At 46.6% G+C, this 23138-nt stretch overlaps 1 protein-coding gene and 1 pseudogene across 5 annotated transcripts in view; both read left to right on the forward strand.

Annotated features, from left to right (window-relative positions):
- WNK1 (WNK lysine deficient protein kinase 1) overlaps positions 1–23138 on the forward strand; it is a 1566458-nt gene that overhangs the window by 1355453 nt on the left and 187867 nt on the right. The gene's annotated exons all lie outside the window — the stretch shown is intronic.
- Positions 1664–7516, forward strand: LOC147733953 (uncharacterized; annotated as a pseudogene).

The following is a 23138-nucleotide window of genomic DNA, read 5'->3' on the forward strand; positions in this document are numbered from 1 at the left end:
CCGCCGACGGCACACCACGATTCCTCGAATGACGATCATGAGGATGGGGAAATTGCAGACACAAGTGCAGAATGGCATGATTATATCACCCCCTCACCGTCTACTCCTCCGCAGGGACCAGTAGATTCTCCACCGGAGGACATTGGTGGATTTCATAATTTGATGGAAAGGGCCACTAAGAGATTTGCACGGACCATGACAAAGGAGAAGACTGAATGTTTTTTATACGACTTCAAGGACTCGTATCGGAAATCCGTGCGATCCCTGCCTATAGTGTCCCATATTTGGAAGGAAGGATTAAAGGTCATGGAGACGCCAGCGACTGTAACGCCGGTTCTGGACAGACTAGATAAGAAGTATAAGGCGCCTATTAATGCTCCTACTTGCATTTTGGGTCATCCCAAACGGGATTCTGTTATTACACAGACGGCACAACAGAAATCCAGGAACCCATCTGCTCCGATTGCAGCAACTCCAGACAAAGAGGGCAGAAGGTTGGATAATGCGGGAAAAAGGTTTTCCTTCATGTCGGCTCTGTTAGTGCGCGCTGCTAATGCCCTCGCTATCTTCGGAAGGTATGACCGGCAGATGTGGTGTGACCTGTCTCCATACATTAACCAGGTGCCGGAACCAGAGAAGCAGGAGGCGAAGAAGATTCTCATGGAAGGGGAGAAGACTTCGACCGAAGTCATAGACTGCGCTATGGATATAGCGACCACGGTGTTTAGATCCTTGGGAGAAGCAGCGGTCCTACGCAGGCAGGGATGGCTGCGAGCAACAGCGTTTAGGCCGGAGGTGCAAAACAAAATTTTAGACCTCCCTTTCAATGGAGAAGAGTTATTTGGAAAGCATATTGATGATACTCTGCAGAGTATCAAGAAGGATACGGATACGGCAAAGGCTCTAGGAACACTGCAATACAGGAAAACTCCTTTTCGTGGCTCCAGGGGAAGAGGACAGTCCTCGTATAGAGGAGGATACCAACAGGGGAGATATTATCCGTCCTCATCGCAGCCTTACCGTCAACCGTACAGCCAGCGTCAATCAGGAGGATACACAAAATCAACTCCAAGAGGACGGAGTGGCCGAGGAAAGGACAACACCCGTCGACAATGACAACCTCCATCTTCCGGCTCTGTCAGATGCTCCCCTGGGTGGAAAGATTGCTCACTATCTTCACAATGGCGGAAAATAACAACTGACCAATGGGTCCTCAAAATAGTTCAATTCGGTCATACACTAGAATTCTTAAAGCCACTGATGCACCAGGGAGCCAACCATCTGCATCAACTCCGGCAGGAGATTCGGACAATGCTCCGAAAGGGAGCAATAGAACCGGTACCGTAAGCCCAGGAAAACAAGGGGTTTTACTCCCGTTTTTTTCTAATCAAGAAAAACAAGCTCCAGTGGCGCCCCATTCTGGATCTCAGATCCTTAAACACCTATCTCAAGAAACAGTCTTTCAGGATGGTGTCACTGCAGGACATCCTATCGTTATTAAACCCAGGAGACCATATGACCACATTGGACCTACAAGACTCGTATTTCCACGTGCCGATACATCCTGCACACAGACAGTACCTTCGGTTCTGGGTAGCCGGAAGACATTACTAATTCAAGGTACTGCCATCGGCTTGAAGTCAGCGCCAAGAGTTTTCACTCAATGCCTGGCTCCAGTGGCGGCTGTGTTGAGAAAGCAAAAACATCAAATATTTCCTTACCTCGACGACTGGTTAGTCAAGGCACCATCAAATGTACAAGCCAGAACTTCAACACAGGCCTGCATAGACTTATTCGCCAATCTAGGATTGACTCTCCACGAGGGAAAGTCGAACCTCCGCCCAGCAAAAGTGATCACATTTCTGGGGGAAAAATTGGACACTGAATGCAACAAGTCGTTTCCCTCCGAGGAAAGGCAACTAAGGATTGTGTCCCTCTTCCAAGACTTTGTAAAAAGAAAGTCTCTTTCAGTCCGCAGGTACAAATCCTTGCTGGGCACTATGTCATCTTGTATTCCCCTGGTGCCTTGCTGCAGACTAAGGATGAGACCATGGCAAGAGCAGATCGATCTCCAATGGCGTCAAGCAGAGGGATCCTTCGACGATACAATAGGGGTGACACCAGTGATGGTACAGGCAGCAAAGTGGTGGACACAAAAAGCGAATGTGTCTCAAGGACTGACGTTTCTGGCAAAAGCGGCTCCTCTAGTGGTAACGACGGATGCCTCGTTGGAAGGATGGGGAGCTTTCCTTCAGGACCTTCAAGTTAGCGGTCGTTGGAAGGTGCAGGAGCAGCAATTACACATAAATCTGCTGGAGCTCAGAGCGATCCGCTTGACATTGCTGGCTTTTCTACCAAGGAAAAGAGGTTCGCCGGTGTTGGTAAGAACAGACAACACTACGGCGATGCATTACGTGAACAAGCAAGGGGGAACGAGATCTCTCTCCCTGTCTCAGGAAGCCCAGGAGATATGGGAATGGGCTCTTTAGCAAGGAATATCATTGGCAGCAGAACACCTCCCGGGGGATCAAAACGTCAAGGCGGATACTCTCAGCAGGCTCAAATCGTCCTGCCACGAATGGGAGCTAGACCAGGGGATCCTGGACAGCGTCTTTCGAAGATGGGGAACACCGATAGTGGGCCTCTTCGCTACAAAGGAAAACAGAAAATGCCAGTACTTCGCAAGCTGGCTTCCCCAGAAGGGACCTTGGGGGAATGCGTTTTCCATGGCATGGTCCAGCATCTTTGCCTACGGTTTTCCTCCAATTTCTCTTCTCCCCCGCGTACTGGTGAAGATCAAGAAAGAGCCGTGCAGACTGATCCTAGTTGCCCCGTGTTGGCCCAGACAACACTGGTTCACGGAACTGCTGCTGCTGTCGGAGGAACGTCCAATTCGGTTGCGTCCAATTCCATCGCTTCTGACAATGTCCAAGGGGCAGGTGCTCCATCCGGACCCGAAATCCTTGCGATTAGCAGCCTTTCTCCTGAACACTGTGAGTTTAGCCATCTGAACATCTCACACTAATGTAGAGAGATCCTGTCCAAGGCCAGAGCGGAGAGTACCAACAAAACCTACAGGATGAAATGGAAGAGGTTTTGTCTGTGGTGTAAGAGGCATAATGTGCACCCTCTTACTGCTGCACCTCATCAAATTATTCCTTACATTCTGCTATTGGCAAAGTCAGGATTAGCACACGCCTCCATCAAGGTGCATTTGGCTGCGTTATCCCGCTACAGGAGGTCATCGTCGGGCCCATCCTTATGGTCATCAAGGATTATCAAACAGTTTATGAAGGGGATATTCAGGGTCTTTCCTCCAGTAAATCCTCCACCACCATAAAAAAAACTTCATAACATAACCATTATGGAATCTGAATATTGTACTCTCTCAATTAATGAAACCACCATTTGAACCGATACACAGGGCAGACCTGAAGTTCTTGTCCTGCAAAGTGGCTCTTCCCATTGCATTGCCTTCAGCGAGAAGAGTAGGTGAACTTCAAGCGCTCACGATTCAGGAGCCTTTCTTACAATTTCAGGAAGATAGAATGATTCTCAGGACCAACCCGAAGTTCATTCCGAAGGTGCCAACTGATTTTCATTTGAACCAACCGTTGGTGTTGAAACGTTTCTTTCCTCATCCGTCAACAGCAGCAGAACGAGTATTGCACTCGCTGGACGTTCAGAGATGTATGAAATTTTACTTGAAAGAAGCTAAGGCGTTTCGCAAGTCTTCTCAGTTGTTCGTCGCTTTCAGCGCACCCAGGAAAGGTTTCCCTCTGTCTAAGAGGGGAATTGCCAGATGGATTTCCAGTGCGATTGTCTACTGTCATCAAGCTGCTGGAAAGCCTTTGAATGCACGAGTTCGTGCCCATTCCACGAGGGCGGTGGCCACATCCACTGCGCTGTTTGGGGGAGTACCAATCAAGGATATCTGCAGAGCAGCGACCTGGGCATCTACGCACACCTTCACCAGGCACTACTGCTTGGAGGCAGCTGCAGAATCGGATGCAGCAGTGGGAGAGGTGGTACTGCGGAATATCATCCAGTAACGGTGAGCCTTTTTTATATCCCTCCATCCATACTTTCTCTTGTTTACAAAGTCACATTTTATATAAGTATATATATATATATATATATATATATATATATATATATGTATATGAGATTATGCTTCATTTTTAAATGGTTTGGCATGATTATGAAATGTATCAGAGAAATGTGCTTTGTTTTTTCACTGCTCGCTATTCTGATTCAGGCATGTGAATCTATGAAAGTTCCAATACTGGAGTAAGAAAACAAGTTACTTACCTGTAACTTTAGTTCTCCAGTATTGGAATCTTTCATAGATTCACATGCCCCCAACCTCCTCCTGTGAGAGGCTCACGTCGTATTTAGCACAGGAAGTGTGTTATATGCACAAGTGCGCGAAAAATCTGAGGGGCAGAAGGTTCTCTCAGGAGTGTTCTAGAGGGTGAGGAGCTCTGATTATTTCAGGGAAAAGTTTGGGCCTTTTTTACATAACAAAGGCTATGGGTTGCAAAAGGGAAATGGGCCTAGGCCTCTTTTCAGTTTGCTATACTACTAAGCACTGCTTTTTTATATACCGGAGACTCCCGTCTCGACGACGGGGAATGATTCAGGCATGTGAATCTATGAAAGATTCCAATACTGGAGAACTAAAGTTACAGGTAAGTAGCTTGTTTTCTTGGGCTGAGGGCCCATTCCACTCTGGCCACGGCAGCTACTACTGCCCTGGGCCGGGGAGTCCCCTTGCAGGACATCTGTCAGGCAACTACGCGGGCCTCGCAAGACACTGCTGTCTGGACAGCCAAGTCCGGAGACATGGCTTCTTTGGCCGTTCTGTTCTCCAGGACTTTCTGGTGTGATCATTGGTTCGCAGACCCACCACCGGGGTTGGTATTGCTGGAGTATCTATTCTAAGGTAAGGAATCTAATACTAACCTGTTTCTTTCAGATGCACAAGTTACTTACCTTCGGTAACGATATATCTGTAAGAAACAGTAGTTAGTATTAGATTCCTTACCGCCCCACCCATCCTCCCCTGCGAACCGAGATCTAGGGTTAAGGTCATCCCCTTTCAGGGCCCTAGTTTCATGGCACCAGTGTTGGTTTTTATCATGGCTCTGCGTTTCTGGCACGGAAAAGCTGTGTATAAGAACTGACGTCAGCGCGCGAGGGCGGAGTCTAAGTACTCCGGCGACGTCATCCCGACGACGGATGTGGAGCCGCAGACGACGCCTACCAACGCGCAAGGGTACTGCTACGCAAAAGTTTCCGGATCCTGTCTGACGCCTGGGGATATTCTAAGATAAGGAATCTAATACTAACTACTGTTTCTTACAGATATATCGTTACCGAAGGTAAGTAACTTGTGCTTCTGTGCTGCACACAACATGTTTTTACTCCTAGAGTGATATAGAATACTTTGCTGACAGGAATTCCGATTTTTTTTTCTGAAAAAAAATGCCTTTACTTTTTGTCAAGTGCCCTGCCTGTAGCAAAAAAGAAGGCTCAGACTTACCCCCAATTAGTCTGCATCTTTTGCCTACCTCGTACTCATCTGCCTGAATCTTGCCACTATTTCCAGACTCTCTCTTAAAGAACTTTAAAGGATACATCTGCATTGGCTTCAAGAAGGAAAAACACTGAATCAACAGGAGCACCTCCCAATCTTCTTCCAAGGCAACCTCTCTTCACAAGGCTTCATCCACAAGCATATCTCCATACAAGCGTGAAAGATGGAGAACCAGATCTTCCGGAGATAGGAAAATACATGTTTGTTCTCTGGCGGAGTCGGGATCAACTCGAAAGTGTCTGAGTGTCACTCTTCATCTCCAATACATCCATCGACTACGAAACAACGTTCAGGGACTGTACGCCAAGAAGGTTGCCATTGACTGCCATATACAAGTCGTCAAAGACCACAGCGGCATGGAAGTCCACCGCGCAATGTCAACGCTAGAAAAGTCTCAGTCGATGACGAGTGTCCACCGGTTAACGTTGAAGCCTCTCTATTGGACTGTCACCCCATCGACGGCCTCCCATTCGACGTCCAGGCATACTACGGACAAGACTCAGTTGATTGCTTGTCTACCCTACTCGACGTGAGGACACACTTCTCCAAGGCGGCGGCAACCAGGCACTGCGCGACGTCTGTCTGTGGCAACAGGGCGCCACTCAACGTCGAGGCACACTTTGGCGCCGACCAGGCCCCACTCAACGTTGAGGCATGCCTCTGTCAGTGGCATTGAGACACCAGTTGACGTCGAGACAAACATTGTCTAGGCGCTCTCCATTGACTGCAGCAAGATACCATTCAGATGTCAAGACCCTACTCCACGCCTAAACATCATGACCAATCCCTGAGGCCACCGTCGACGGAAGCACCTCATCTCTCGACATCAAGGCAGCATTCCTCAGCCGACAGGCTTACGCAGCATGAAAGGGGATCAGCAGCATCTTCCCTTCCCTCTGCACAGGTACCAACAACCAGAGGCTCTGCAGACACCAATTTATCTTTCTCCACTTTGGCTGAAGAGCATACACCACTGGCCTGTCCCAAGTAGTTAGGGCTCAGAATACTGACAGAACTATTCACCCTCAGGGTCTCTACAGAGGACACAGTCTCCAAAGCCACCCCGAAGCCTCCTCTAGCCCACTTAGCAGAGGCAAGCACTCCAAGGTCGCCAACAAGATCCAGGGTACCTAGAGAGCCCACTTCTCGCTGCACAACATGGTTGCGAACAACGAGCAGATCTCCACACAGGATAAGATCCCCTACCCCTTTAAGGAGATCAAGAGGGTCTCGCTCACGTCACGAGTACATAGATCCTCTATGGTCTATATCCACGAGGGGCTACTCACCAACCCTTAAGGACTCTCCACCTGTGAGAGTATCCCTAATAGACGGCCAAAATACCTTCAATGAAGTGTTGGTCGGAAGGGCTCACAAACTCAACAAAGATATTCCGGCACATGCATTAATCTCATCTATTATTTTTGAGGCCTTACATCATAGGTCCTCCTCAAGACAATTGCTACCCCTGGTTTCAGGTCTGCTTCAGCAGGTCATGGACATTGTCCTTACCTCGGCCTCCCTTCGAGCGGCTCCTGCAACAATTTTAAAGAAGTATAATGCCCCGGATCAGGACCCTTTATTTCTGAGAACTGACTCCCCGCCAGACTCGGTTAATATAGCTGTCACCAAGAAGACTCACTCCATTGTGGCTTCATCATCCGTCCCGCCAGACGAGGACACCAAGCAATGTGCTGCTCATCCGCCTCTTTTATGAAGGTATCTGATGCACAAGCTTTACTAGCCATATTCACAGGAAAGTTTCCTTGGGAAGATAGACAGGACTTTGAAGAGCTTCTGCAAGAAGGAGGTGTGGTTGCTAGTCAATTAATGCAACTGCAGATGGCTCTGACCTTGCGACGCATGGCTATTCCTGTGGTATATGTGCCCAACTTTAATCGTGGCTTCGTCTTATAGGACTGAAGCCAGAGGAACAGCAACATATCCGCAATCTACCTTAAACCGGTAATTCATTGTTTGGCTCCCACACAGAAGATGAGATGCCAAAATTAAATCTGAGTTGGACACACTCAAGGCTGTTGGCTTAGAAAAATGGAAGGACTTCTGTCGGCGGCATAGGCCTTGTGACAGGCTTCCTTACCATCAGTGGGTCAAGATCCCCTCACTGGGTCCAATACCACCAATAAGCCAGTTCTCACTACCAACCCTCAGATCAGCGAATGGACGAGGAGGCAATCGGCAGCCACCAGCTTCTTCCAAGATCCCAGGAAAACAGTGAGGTGTTGTTTGCCCTGTCGCTGTCACCCACTCAGGATTGGGGGTGGGGGGGGGGTGTCAATCGAATATTTAAATGAGTGGTGCAACATCACCAACAATAACTGGGTACTGACTATTATAGAGAATGGGTACGCCAGTTCCCCCTTCAAAAACGTATTGCCATCAGCAAAGGCTTCTACAGCACAAAGTCTTCAATCTACTGTGCAGAGAGTCCATATAGGCGGTCCTCCTCTTTCTGAGGGGAGTGGGCAGATAAGATATCTAAGAAAATTGTGAAAATCTCCTATCGTATTATTCTGGCGTTTGTAGTTACAACGTTGAGTCTAACGCAGTCAACTCTCAACAATTGAAATTAGTTTGCTGCAGCCCGTCACTTCCAAGTCAGTTCAGGAGCTCCTGAACTGACTTGAACTGACTGCGATAGACTCAACGTTGTAACTACAAACGCCAGAATAATACGATAGGAGATTTTCACAATTTTCTTAGATATCTTATCTGCCCAATTCCTTTTCTATACATCTATGAAGTCAGGCGAATAAGGACTTCAAACAGGTTATTCTACTAAAAGAGATACAATCATTTTGATTTATGCCGTGTCGCACATTACCACTATATTCAGAATTTTCGTGATTGAGGGTCTCCCAAGATATGATTTTTTATGTCCTGAGGATGGTCTCGGAAACGCAAGAATAGAGACCGAAACGTCGACGATTGCTTTTTCTACCGGATTATAAATTAGATTGTAAAGAGGTAGGAAAGCTTCTGCAATTGTTGTATAGATAATTTTTGTAGATCAATTTATTTGTATGTTCTCTTACAACGTTGTATATCTATCATGTACCCTTGTAACAAATATTAAATCCGAATACTCTTTCATATACACCCTTTCTTCTGCTCTCTCTTGTCTCAAAAAGATCACTGTTCAGTGACAAACAGAAATTAACTTAAAAAGACATTTGTCACAGTTGTTGTGCATTAACGGCATCAAATATATCAGGTCGTACAATTGTAGATATTTAAAATAATATTTGAAACATTAAGACAATTAAAACCCTTGAAGGTTCAATTACCATAACAACTCTCACACACAGCCACTCTCACACACAGCCACTCTCTCTCTCACACACACACACACACACACACACACACACATACACACACACACATACACACACACACACACACACAGTCGCACACACACACAGTCGCACACACACACAGTCGCACACACACACACACAGCCACACACACACACACAGCCACACACACACAGCCACACACACACACAGCCACACACACACACAGCCACACACACACAGCCACACACACAGCCACACACACACAGCCACACACACACACACACACAACCACACACACCCAAAACCACACACCCAAAACCACACACCCAAAACCACACACACCCAAAACCACACACCCAAAACCACACACCCAAAACCACACACCCAACCACACACACAACCACACACACACAACCACTCGCACACATACACAACCACTCACACACATACACAACCACTCACACACATACACAACCACTCACACACATACACAACCACTCACACATATACACAACCACTCACACACATACACAACCACTCACACACATACACAACCACTCACACACATACACAACCACTCACACACATACAAAACCACTCACACACATACACAACCACTCACACACATACACAACCACTCACACACATACACAACCACTCACACACATACACAACCACTCACACACATACACAACCACTCACACACATACACAACCACTCATACACAACCACTCACACACATACACAACCACTCATACACAACCACTCACACACATACACAACCACTCACACACATACACAACCACTCACACACATACACAACCACTCACACACATACACAGCCACTCACACACATACACATACACAACCACTCACACACATACACAACCACACACATACACAACCACACACATACACAACCACACACACACACACACACACAACCACACACACCTACACAACCACACACACCTACACAACCTCACACACCTACACAACCACACACACCTACACAACCACACACACCTACACAACCACACACACCTACACAACCACACACACATACACAACCACACACACATACACAACCACACACACATACACAACCACACACACAACCCCACATACAACCACACACACACAACCACACACACACAACCACACACACACAACCACACACACACAACCACACACACAACTACACACACTGTGGTAAATAAAATTACCGGGACTATTTTTCTATACATTAAATGACAATAAGGATAGCTCAATAAAATGAGAGGCAGAGTCCGTGGTATCTGAGTCATACGGGCTTTAATTAAGTTAACTCGAGTAACTGAGAATCGGGTTCCATCACCACTAAGGTTCAGGAAGGGATATCTAACGTTTTATTAACATCACACATTATATATAGTAAAACTGTACAATTGCAATGAATACAGTAGGCGTAACAAGTGCAAAAAGAGAAATAAGAACAAAAGGCGTGTAAGGAGGCGTACACGGAGGTGTGTACCAGATGAGTCACAGAAGTGTCACAAGTGGGTGGATGCATTGAGAAAATCTGCAGGGTCAGCAGAAACCTTTACCATACATGCGCGCGCAACTGACATGACGTGGTATTGACGTGTAGCTGGGGAGAGCTGGGGGGCTTGACTTTAGCACTAGTAGAGGAGTCTGGTGTCTGGGATGTCAGAACGACCTGCACCTATAGCATATCTGATATCTTGTGTTAGGAGGATGTAGTGTCTGAAGTAAAAGGTCTCTCGGGCAGAGGCCGTTCATTACTGAAATGCTAGTGCGTGCATATGTGTCTTCGTGCAATGCACGGGGGCCATGGGCTTACCATGGTAACGGGTGCAGTAAATTACTTGCAAGGAGGCAGGAAGGCCGGGCCCTTTGCTCTGCAGGCGGGAATATGTTTACCTATTTCACTAGACTGGAATGTGTTTTTGCGGAGGCTGAACATTTAACTTGTAGGCAAAATACCGTCTTGGCAGGCAGGCCAGGCCGAGCCGGGCACCGCTCAGCTGGGCAGGAAGTAAGGTAGAGGTCAGGGATGCATACCTAAACTGCAGCTTTCAGAGACAGAAGAGGCTCGGAGCCTCAATTCAGGGCCTGGCTCAACTGGGCCAGGAAAACGTGGAAAACGTGTGCTTTGCGATATTTAAAAGTGCACCATGTAAATGCATTGGAAACGTAGGCCTTAATGCGGAATCGGTACTTTATACATGGAGGGCTCACTAACTGACATGCTAACATTAGACGGAAATGCAGAGGCATTATCATGGCAGACACGGGAAGAGACTTACATGACATACATGGGGCACGGGTGCATGGATAGGGTGCGAGTGGGGGTCACACTGACTACCTAAAAATTTCTGTTTCCTCATTCCCTCCTTGGCCCCTACTGCGCCCTTTAGGAAATATCTATTTTCATGAGACCATCTAATTGTTCGTATAACATCATTTGCTCGTCTTTTTTCATTCGGGCACGGGAACGTGAACGTGGACGGGGAATGCAAGCAGTGGCGCACAAGCCGCAAATCGCTGGCCCATATTGCAGACCGAGACAGCAACTGAATAATATGAGCAGTATTATTCCTAGGAATGACAGTACTTTCCATCCCCAGGCTGATATCACGCTCCAGAGCCAACCGGACCAAGTCCAGGAGCCAGGATTCTGGTGCATCTGATGAGCTATTTTATGAAGCCTTGTTATTGCTGCATACACTGATGGTGCGTTATTTGGAATAAACACACAACAACTGGAGCCGATCACTCTACAAGCTCCGCCCCTATCGGCCAAGATGACGTCAAGAACAAGGCGGTTTTGAAGAACAACAAGTCTCATAGCAGACTGCTCTTCGGTCAGGTTACCTAAAGCAAATGTAGTTTCGTTCACTACTGCTTCAAGGGTTCTTGTTAACCTTCGTATTATTTTACTGTTCTGGACGGGACCTATGAACCAGAAGTATCCTTTAATGTAATCCTTATACTGGTCCCACGCTGATTCAGAGTAATCGATAACAGGAGGAAGGTCTCTCTTATGTCTAACATGCACAAGATGGGTATCTCGATGATAATTGGATGGGGCTAGGAAAACAGGTGGCAATAGGAACGCAATATAACATGTTCCACCCCAATCTAAGGGCAGACGTACATAAGCTGTCTGACCACAAATAAAATAGGAATGGTGGGAAGCTTTGAAAGTAGACTTTCCTTTATCACTGAATTCGACCACAGTATTACAATCACTGTGTCCTAGATGTACTGAACCATTCTTTCTAACGCATAATTCACCTTTCACTGGTAAAACGGTTATAAACGGTAAGTCCGAATTAGTCTCAGACTGAACGTTCAGAATCATGAGGTTAAGGGAAAAATTACCTAAATCATACACTTCATTTTCTAGATCAGTCCCTGTCCTTTGGGGAAGACCGTCCTTGTCTGGGAAACAGGCTTTATTCATAACTGTATTCAGGTTCCCCCATATCCAATTGCCCTGGGAAACTTTGGACTTACTGTCTAATGATGACATTAAAGCAAACCATGCCCCGCACGAACCATTGTGCGAAAACGGATAAGGAAAGAGGGGCAGAGCTCCCTTCATTTTCTGGTAAGGTGGGAGTCGGCCACATACCCAGCAATTCGTGACATTGCTGGTCTGATGAGAGTGGTGTAACATACGGATAAAAGTGTTGTTGCGCAGTGCTAGTCGATAGGATAATTCGTGAGGTGGCAGGTCACTGAATGTGTGCTCTACAGTGTCATTGAAAGAAGAATGTACATGAGAACCAAGAGGAGGAAAGAAAACATGCAGCGTCAAGCTCATACATATAATCGATATACTCAGAAAAAACATGACGATCAAAGTGACAATACATCTGCTGCGTAGGTTTTTGCAATATTTGGTTTTCATTTTGTTACGCCTATCTCTCTGACTATTTGGGTCTATCTCATACATGTCAGGAACCTGTCTAACCGCTTCACCCGAGAGGGACTTAAACAATTAAACGCTGCGTGACTTACTAGACCGTAACTTGGCTTTATACTCCTGCTGTGGAGTTTTCTCTAACAAAGGGAGTTTTAGAGTCGTTATCAGAAATGTTCTCAGAAACCTTCGCGAAACAGTCTTTGGAATCTGAGCCAAGTCCGTGGAAGCGTTTGACGTGATGGGCATGTATCCAGCCCTTACGTCCTTCCACCCTTAATTGCAGTCCTCGTCGTTAACAAAACAAGTTTCGGTGTCTTCCAACGCGGCTCCAGGGGGCTTGTCCTGTCGAAATTTCTTACACACACGACATCTCCCGGAACGATGGAGTGATCCTTAACCTGGGTGTTGTCTGGAAAGGCGGCGGCAACCTGTGAACGACAAGAGAATAGTGCAGACATCAAGGAAGCCAGGTAATCTGTCAGCATAGTACTGTCAACGTCGGTAATTTTCCTAGGCATAGGTGTACCCCAAATATTCGGAGGTCTACCAAAGACAACCTCATAAGGAGATAGTCCGGTTCTGGAATGAGCTACCACGCATGTAAAAGAGGGCAACTGGCAAGGCTACCATCCAATCTACGCCTTTTTCTGCACAGATTTTTGCTAGTCGTGTTTTCAGTGTCTGATTGTGACGCTCTTCGAGGCCAGCTGCCTCTGGATGTCGTACGCAATGGAACTTCCACTGGTACCCTAACAGGAGAGATACCTGTTTCATGAGTTCAGAAGAGAATGGCTGTCCATTATCTGAGTACACAACACGGGGCAAGCCGTATCGCGGGAAGAATTCACGGACCAACTGTTTGGCAGTGGTCACGGCAGTGTAATCTGGGACTGGGTACGCTTTTGTCCTTCTGGATAGGGCACATACAACTACGAGGACATACTTGAATCCTCGACATCGGTCCATCTGGATATAATCCATCTGGAGGACTTCAAAAGGGTGGTCAGGAGGATGGAATCCACCTTGTTCCACGGGAATGCCTTTGCCTGGATTGAACTGACAACAGATCATGCAGGTACGTACTTTCTGTTTTGCTGCTGCAGGTAAATGTTTGTTGGACCAAATGTTCTGTATGCTGTCTAACATGGCTTTTTCTCCTAAGTGTGCTGGACTATGTGCTGTATTAATGATAACTTGAACCATAGAGTCGGGGAGAAACCATGTGGCTTTCCCCTTTGTCATCCATCCCTGATCTGTCTGGACCCCTCCTTGTTCAGACCATTTCTTTATTTCATCTGGAGTGGCATGTGTCTGTATGTCGAGTACATCTTGTGTGGGATCCCTGACTGTCATGCAATTCGTCAGTGGAGTTACTTCAGTCTTTGTCGTGTTGGCTGGAATGACTGTATGAGTCTGGGCTGTAAGTTTGGCTGTTCGGTCTGCCAGGTCGTTACCCTGAGAAATAGTGTCAGTAACTTTCGTATGTGCTTTGCACTTCATGATGGCAATGGCTGTAGGCAAATGTATTGCATCTAACAGAGCTTGAATGAGGGGACCATGCTGTATCTTGGCTCCGTGAGAAGTCAAAAAACATCTCTCTTGCCAGAGGACACCGAAGTCGTGAACGACTCCGAATGCGTACTGTGAATCTGTGTATATGTTTACTTTCAGGTTCTTGGCTCGTATGCAGGCTTGGGTCAGAGCAATAAGCTCTGCTGCTTGAGCAGACAATGTGTCAATACGATGTGTTTCTATGACTTCAGTTTCAGTGGTTACTGCATATGCGGCCACTAACTCTCCTGTGCTTGTTCTCATACATGAACCATCCACATAAAGTGTCAGGTCTGGGTCGGGCAATGCGATGTCTGTCAAGTCTTGTCTGGGTTTCGTCATTGTATTAATGACTTCCACACAGTCATGTGGCGTAGGGTCTGCTGTAATCGAGGGTAACAGTGTAGCAGGATTTAATATGTTGCAACGTCTGATCTCTATGTGTGGCTGAAATAATGTCAGTTCATATCCTGTCAGTCGTGCTATGGTCAGGTGTTGGGTCTGTGTCCTGTTTAAGAGAACTTCCACGGAGTGTGGAACCTGTACTGTCAGGGGATGTCCTAACATTATGGAGTCGCTTTGTCTGATTGCTAGAGCTGTGGCTGCAACTGACCTTAGGCACGCAGGCAATGCCTGGGCTACTGGATCCAATGTACTAGAAAAATAAGCACAAGGCTTGTGTTTTCCTGCTTGATCTTGTGTAAGAACAGATAATGCTGTGCCATCGCGTTCAGTGACAAAAAGTGTAAAAGGTTTGCTGTAACATGGTGTCGCTAAAACAGGTGCTTGACATAGGGCTTTCTTCAGTTCATCAAAAGCAAGTGTATGTTCCTGAGTCCAAGGGAGGACAGTCGAAGTCGCTGCCTCCTGTGTTGTCAACTGTATGAGTGGTTTGGCTAGATATGCATACTGAGGAATCCATTGTCTACAGTAAGAAGTGAGGCCAATGAAGGCCCGTACTTCCTTTTGTGTCTTGGGCTGTGGAATATGTGCAATTAACTGAATGCGGTCTGGTGTTAGCTGTCTACCCCTCTTGGACAGCAAGTGCCCAAGGTATACCACTTGCTGGGCACAGAATTGTAGCTTCGAAGGGGACACTTTATGCCCTTTTTCGGCCAGGAAAAACAAGACTGTCAGTGAAGCACGTTCGCAGTCTCGTTCTGTCCGTGCTGTAATCAATAGATCATCAACATACTGGAGTAGGGCAGTGTCAGTAGGCATGTGAATACTGTCTAGTTGTCGTTTCAGAGCTTGACTATAAATACTGGGGCTTTCCGTGAACCCTTGGGGAGCACGTGCAAATTTGAAACTTCGGCCATTTAAACAGAATCCGAAGAGATACTGGCTTTCCGGATGGATGGGGACACTAAAGAAGGCGTTCTTGAGATCGATTACAGTGAAGAACGCAGCTTCGGAATCAATGGCAGTCAATAAAGAAGAAAGGTCTGGGACCACTGGGTACTGGGGTATTATGCATTTGTTTAATTCTCGAAGGTCGATCACCAGTCTGTAGACCGGTGGTGCATTCGGGTCAGTTCGTTTAAGAATCGGAATGATAGGAGAATTACATACATTGGAGTCAGTTTCTACGACCACTCCTTGTGCAATGAGTTCGTCAATAATTTTCAGTAAGGCAACTACGGCCTCAGGGGGTAACTTGTATTGTCGGATTCGGGGCAGTACAACTCCTTGTTTGAGAGTAACACGGTATGGTGTAATGTGCATACAACCTACATCAGTCAGACCTTGTGCCCATAAATGCTGTGGTACATTCTGTAATCTTGGATCAAAATCTCTCAACACATAATGTCCTTTAAAATCACGTAAAAACAATCTCACTCCTTCCGGAGAACAACGTATCCTAGTTCTTTCAACGTTTTTATACCAAGCAAGTTTTCTGGACATGATTTCGTAAGTAACAAGTCTGTAGTGCGAGACAATGGACCAACTTCTAGGGAAACTGGCTTTGACACTTCATTAACAATAGGCTTTCCTGAAAATCCAAGGGAAATATTTCGTGAGCCTGAGAGGGGTGCCCCCGGAACCTCGTCATGACTGATGGTAGTTCTGCTCGCCCCTGTGTCAATCATAAAATTTCTGTCTTTCCCTAATACCTGACTATGTACATAGGGACCCTCTTGATCTACAGGAACCTCGATAAGGGGCAAGCCAACCTCCCTCTCTAGGCTGTTTCATGAATACTGTGATAATCCGGGTAATCTGACTGAGCATATTGGTACATTTGTTGTGTAACTTGTTGTGTGGCAGCTATGGGCTGGGGTACGGCTACTGTCTGTTGGGTGTTCTGAGGAGTTTGCGTGTTCTGCGGAATGTGTTCTTGTCTAGGAGGACGCGGTCTTTCTTTCGTCTTGCCTGTAGATATATTGTGTTTCAGGACGGCACATTCATTTATATAGTGACCTGGCTGTTTACAATAGTTGCACGTCCCTTTTACAGGTGGCGCGCCTTTTTTCTGACCATCAGCTGCCGGAACAGTTTGGGCAACTAATACTTTCATTTTCGTGTCTTTCATACGTCTCTTTTCGTGTTCCTGCTCCTCTCTAATTCGATTCTGTTGATACTGTAACATTTGTAACATTTGGGAAGGGGTATTAGCTTGCCAGGTACTCTCAACTTTTAGTACTCTATTTTTAACCTGCGGTAAAGAATTCTCTACTAGTTTGGTCACAAAAAGATGTGGATACGATTTACTACTTGTCTTTAGGCCGCTATTTATAATGAAACATTTTTCGAATCTAGAATAGAAGTCACTAGTGTCTTCATCTTGTTTCTGTTTGCAGGCAGAAATAGCATCCCAATCTTCCTTTTTAGTTGTCAATAACCTCGGCAGAACCTGTATTAATAATTCTGGTAATTCTTTAGCTTTAGTCCCGAGGCCAGTACCAGGGGTTGGTGTGTTTTCTTCGTCTTCTAATTCTGCCCAACTAATCTTTTTCTCTCCCACTTCCCATTCTTTTTCTTTGTTTTTCGTAAATACCTGCAGGCAACAGAACTTTTAACATTTTAAGTGTATCCGCATATGTATACTCTCCCATACGGAGCATGTCCTTTAATTCACGGTGGAACCCTGCTGGATCTTTATCGTGACAGGGCACTAATTTTTTCATTTCCAATAATTCCATTTTCGTCAGGGGTGTGTAAACGTACACTCGAAGTGTACCTCCATTATCTCTAACGGGATGAACCTCTCGTAAGGGATTCTGTCTGTCTGTCTATGTAGAATGTTTTCCTTTCTTGGTGTGGAACAGGAACGAAATGTGGAGTCAGGAAAGTTCTGTATTTTAGTCGCTGTTCTAGAATGGCATTAATTAAATCGGTACCTAGGCCTCTCCATCTTCCTAGGAGTAGCTCGTCCAATATATTATATAGGGGACCTGGATCAGAATGCTGACTTTCGTACAATGTAATGAGATGTTGAATCATGTACATACCAGCTAATCGCTGTTCTTCCGGATGAAGATTCAAAAATGTTTGCGCTACTATGTCATCTTTATATACACTAGTATTGCCAGCCCATTGTACGGCTGACCGGGCTAGTTCCTGTTCATGCATGGTACTAAGTTCACTATAACCTACTCGTGGTTTCAGTGCTTTGTCAGTGGCTTGGAATAGATGTTCAAGAGAACATTGTTCTGGTATGGGAGAAAGAAAACGTTTCTTACATTCTGGGCGTATAGGTCTATCGAAGGGTCTCGCCCTACCTACGTAATGTATTTTATCCGGGTTCTCGATTTCTATATCATCGTCTTCTGAGACTTCATCATCCGCTTTCTCGGCTTCTCTCTCTGCTCTTTCCCTCTCGTGTATGTCGAGGATTTCTTTACGAATCTTTCTGTACATGGCTTCTATACAACCCTGTTTACTATGTTTACCATCAGCTATGTTGTCACTCCATTTTATCAGGACTTTCATCTCGTCTTTATTTTTACCTGGCTGGTCTTGTTCCCTAATCAAACAATTAATCAAAAACTGCAAGATCATATTTTGGATCTCCACTTTCCTGTGTGCCATGGCTTCGTGAATACTTTCTGGTCTCTCCCCCGTTCTAATAAAATGGTATATGTTGTCTAAATGTCCCCTCATGTCTGGTAGAATACTCAAATAGTTTGTAACGCATCGTACACGTAATGAATATACAAGCATATGATCTTCACCTGGTACTGGATCATATATGCAATCAGTAAGGTATTGTTTAAGGGCTGCGAATGTAGCTGCTTTTGGCGTGCGCTGTAATGCTAGTTCTCGTAGTGTTGTTGTTCGTTTAACTTGAGGCGGGGTGAGAGGGGGTCCTCCTCCCGCTGCTCCTAAACTGTGATCGCCTAGGCCTGCGTCGACTATTACTGGCTGTGCTGTCGCTGGTAGTGTAGCTACTGGTAACGTTGTCACTGGTATGGCAGGTTGATCCTGGACCACAGGTGCTGTGAGAAAAGGATTGGGAGGGGGGTTGGTAACCGGGGGCTGAGGAGGAGGATTAGTAGGTGGTACACGTGCATTTACATACTCTGGAGCAGCGTCCTCTAAATAGGAAGAAAGGAAAATGTCCGCTGCGGTCTGTTTATGACGGAGTTTAGTTGGGACCAGTGGTGGCAGTAAATTACTGGGTACTTCCGGGGTCGCCTTAGGTAGGCCCTCGGCGAGAAGGGGGTACATGCCTTTAATAAGGGCATTTCTTTGTCTGTCTAATTGTTCTGCTCTAACTCGTTCACCTTCTTCTAGTAATTCCTTTTCTTGTGCCTTCTCTGCTGATTCTCTATTTTTCTCTGCTTTCCTGAATTCTTTCTCTGTTCTTATATGCGCTTCTTTACGCCACAATTCTATGGCATCTTTCTGGGATTGTCTGGCTTTCTTTTTCCACAGTGCTTCCTCTACTCTCATGATGCAATCAGCATCCCATGTCCCTGAGACAGGCCATCTATATTTCTCTTCCAGATCTTTGGTGTAGTCAACCCATAAATCTAAGTACAGTATGGCATCTAAGCCATGTTTATGGTACATAAAATGTCCGGGAGTATCCCTAGGCGGGACGGGAACTGCTTCTTCGAGTATCCCTTTCCTGGTTCCTATCTGACGTAATTTCGAAAACAGCGGCATGTTTGAACTTACTTGAACGTGAACACAATAAACACAGTAATAAATTGCAAACAATCATTCATACCACGACATTAAAACACATTAAAACATTTCGGACAGATACTACCTGGTACATAGAATAACACAATGCTGAATATCTCGAAAGACAACACTAGAATACTGGATTACTGGATGCACTGCTAAAACAGTACAGACATACCGGTCCCATAAAGAGACTCGTCATACCGTATCCACCTAGGTGGACACGTCTGGACCGGGTCTGTGTACCCAGACCCGTCTGGACCGGGCACAAATAAATGAACCCGTCTATATGCGTTCCCAACAAAGGTACTCACCGGGAAGCAAGAACTGAAGGCCTCGGAAACTCGATACTAGATTGGACTGGACTGCTACGGCTTCGGACTGCTACTACTACGCATGTGCTTCGGAACAGGTGGACCTCCGGATACCTCGGACCTTGCTCTCTCGGCTTGGGCTCTGGTCGGGACTCTCCGCATTCCTCACCGCCTCGTCTGGATGCCTGGTCGCAGTCTCCGTCTCCTCCGTGGGCCTGAGGGAGTTAGCAGGAAAACCCGCGGGTGTGCACAGGAGTCCGTCACGGCTGTAGAAGGGGTCAGGGGCCTGCGTTACATCGCCGGCGCGTGGGGAAGGGGAGGTGTCCCTATTCGGGTGCCAGATTATGTGGTAAATAAAATTACCGGGACTATTTTTCTATACATTAAATGACAATAAGGATAGCTCAATAAAATGAGAGGCAGAGTCCGTGGTATCTGAGTCATACGGGCTTTAATTAAGTTAACTCGAGTAACTGAGAATCGGGTTCCATCACCACTAAGGTTCAGGAAGGGATATCTAACGTTTTATTAACATCACACATTATATATAGTAAAGCTGTACAATTGCAATGAATACAGTAGGCGTAACAAGTGCAAAAAGAGAAATAAGAACACATGGGCGTAAAAGAAGGCGTGTAAGGAGGCGTACACGGAGGTGTGTACCAGATGAGTCACAGAAGTGTCACAAGTGGGTGGATGCATCGAGAAAATCTGCAGGGTCAGCAGAAACCTTTACCATACATGCGCGCGCAACTGACATGACGTGGTATTGACGTGTAGCTGGGGAGAGCTGGGGGGCTTGACTTTAGCACTAGTAGAGGAGTCTGGTGTCTGGGATGTCAGAACGACCTGCACCTATAGCATATCTGATATCTTGTGTTTGGAGGATGTAGTGTCTGAAGTAAAAGGTCTCTCGGGCAGAGGCCGTTCGTTACTGAAATGCTAGTGCGTGCATATGTGTCTTCGTGCAATGCACGGGGGCCATGGGCTTACCATGGTAACGGGTGCAGTAAATTACTTGCAAGGAGACAGGAAGGCCGGGCCCTTTGCTCTGCAGGCGGGAATATGTTTACCTATTTCACTAGACTGGAATGTGTTTTTGCGGAGGCTGAACAGATAACTTGTAGGCAAAATACCGTCTTGGCAGGCAGGCCAGGCCGAGCCGGGCACCGCTCGGCTGGGCAGGAAGTAAGGTAGAGGTCAGGGATGCATACCTAAACTGCAGCTTTCAGAGACAGAAGAGGTTCGGAGCCTCAATTCAGGGCCTAGCTCAACTGGGCCAGGAAAACGTGGAAAACGTGTGCTTTGTGATATTTAAAAGTGCACCATGTAAATGCATTGGAAACGTAGGCCTTAATGCGGAATCGGTACTTTATACATGGAGAGCTCACTAACTGACATGCTAACATTAGACGGAAATGCAGAGGCATTATCATGGCAGACACGGGAAGAGACTTACATGACATACATGGGGCACGGGTGCATAGATAGGGTGCGAGTGGGGGTCACACTGACTACCTAAAAATTTCAGTTTCCTCAACACAACCACTCACACAACCACACACACACACAACCACCCAACCACACACAACCACACACACCCAACCACACACCCAACCACACACACAACCACACACATACACACAACCACACACACACACAATACCACACACACAAACACACACACAACCACTCACAAAACCACACACAACCACTCACAACCACTCACACAACCACTCACACAACCACTCACACAACCACTCACACAACCACTCACACAACCACTCACACAACCACTCACACAACCACTCTCACAACAACCACTCTCACAACAACCACTCTCACAACAACCACTCTCACAACAACCACTCTCACAACAACCACTCTCACAACCACCCACACACAACCACTCTCACAACCTCCCACACAACCATAAGCACAACCACACACACAACCAGAAACACAACACACAACTACACACACAACCAAACACACACAACCAAACACACACACACACACACAATCACAACCACAAAACCACACATACAACCACACACAAAACCACAATCACACCGTCGGTGCACACTTTCACCAGGCACAGACACCATCAGTTGTCAGTGCATGCTTTCACCCGACACAAACACCACCAGCCGTCAGTGCATGCTTTCACCCGGCACAAACACCACCAGAAATGAAATGAAAAAAGGGATTTATCCAGCGCGACATTGCCCATAGGCGTCAAGGCGCTAACGATGGTATAGGCCGTGAGGTAGGGGGAAGGAATTACAGATAAGTCTCCCTGAAGAACCAGGTCTTCAGGGCCTTTCGAAAGAGAGAGTAAGCCGACTGACCTTTAATATCCGCTGGAAGAGTATTCCAGATCTTGGGGACAAGGGAGTGGAAGGACCTCCCACCCCATCTGCTTTGTAGATTCTGGGGGTCACAAGAAGGTTTTTGTTGGCAGATCGAAGGACCCTACCCGGGGTATAGGGTGTTAACAAGGATTTGAGATCTTCCGATCCACCGGCATACAAGGCACGGTGAGTAAGACAAAGAACCTTGAACTCTATCCTGGCCTGCATAGGGAGCCAATGAAGATCTCTCCTGATGGAGGTTGCTGATGAAAGTCTGGGGGCGTCAGCGACAAACCGAGCAGCTGCATTTTGTACCACTAGCAGGCGTTGTACCTGCTGTTTATTGATACCCAAGTACAGTGCATTACAATAATCTAACCTAGAGGAGATTAGTGCTACTGTAACAGTTTTCCGGGCCTCTGGGAAAAGATAATGCACCAACTTCCTCAGGGTTCTAAGGGCTCCACAACAGGTGGAGATCGTCCTGCTGGCCTGTTTGTCGAAAGAGTTAATTGTCGAAAATGACACCCAGATTTCGAGCGGACTGGGAGGGCTTAGGACAAACCCCAAGAGCAGGAGGCCACCAGTCCATTGACCATATCTCTTCCTTGCCTCCGAAGATCAACACCTCTGTTTTTTCCCCATTTAATTAGAGGAAATTCCTCACCATCCAGCCAGCAACTGCTTCCAGGCAGTTTCTGAAATTCCAGGCTGTGATGTCGGCAGAGTGTGAGAGGGAGACCATAATCTGGGTATCATCGGCATAGGATAAAACTTCCAGCCCAAAAGATCTTATGAGTCTGGCAGGCGGTGTCACATAAATGTTAAAGAGTGTGGGGCTCAGGGATTACCCCTGAGGGACCCCACACTGCACCGGTTTTGCTGACGAGAGAAAGTCGCCCCTTGAGCCTTTGTACACGGTCATCCAAACAAGAT

The sequence above is a fragment of the Lissotriton vulgaris genome, chromosome 1_2 (assembly GCF_964263255.1).
Source record: "Lissotriton vulgaris chromosome 1_2, aLisVul1.2, whole genome shotgun sequence".
Classification (NCBI taxonomy): domain Eukaryota; kingdom Metazoa; phylum Chordata; class Amphibia; order Caudata; family Salamandridae; genus Lissotriton; species Lissotriton vulgaris.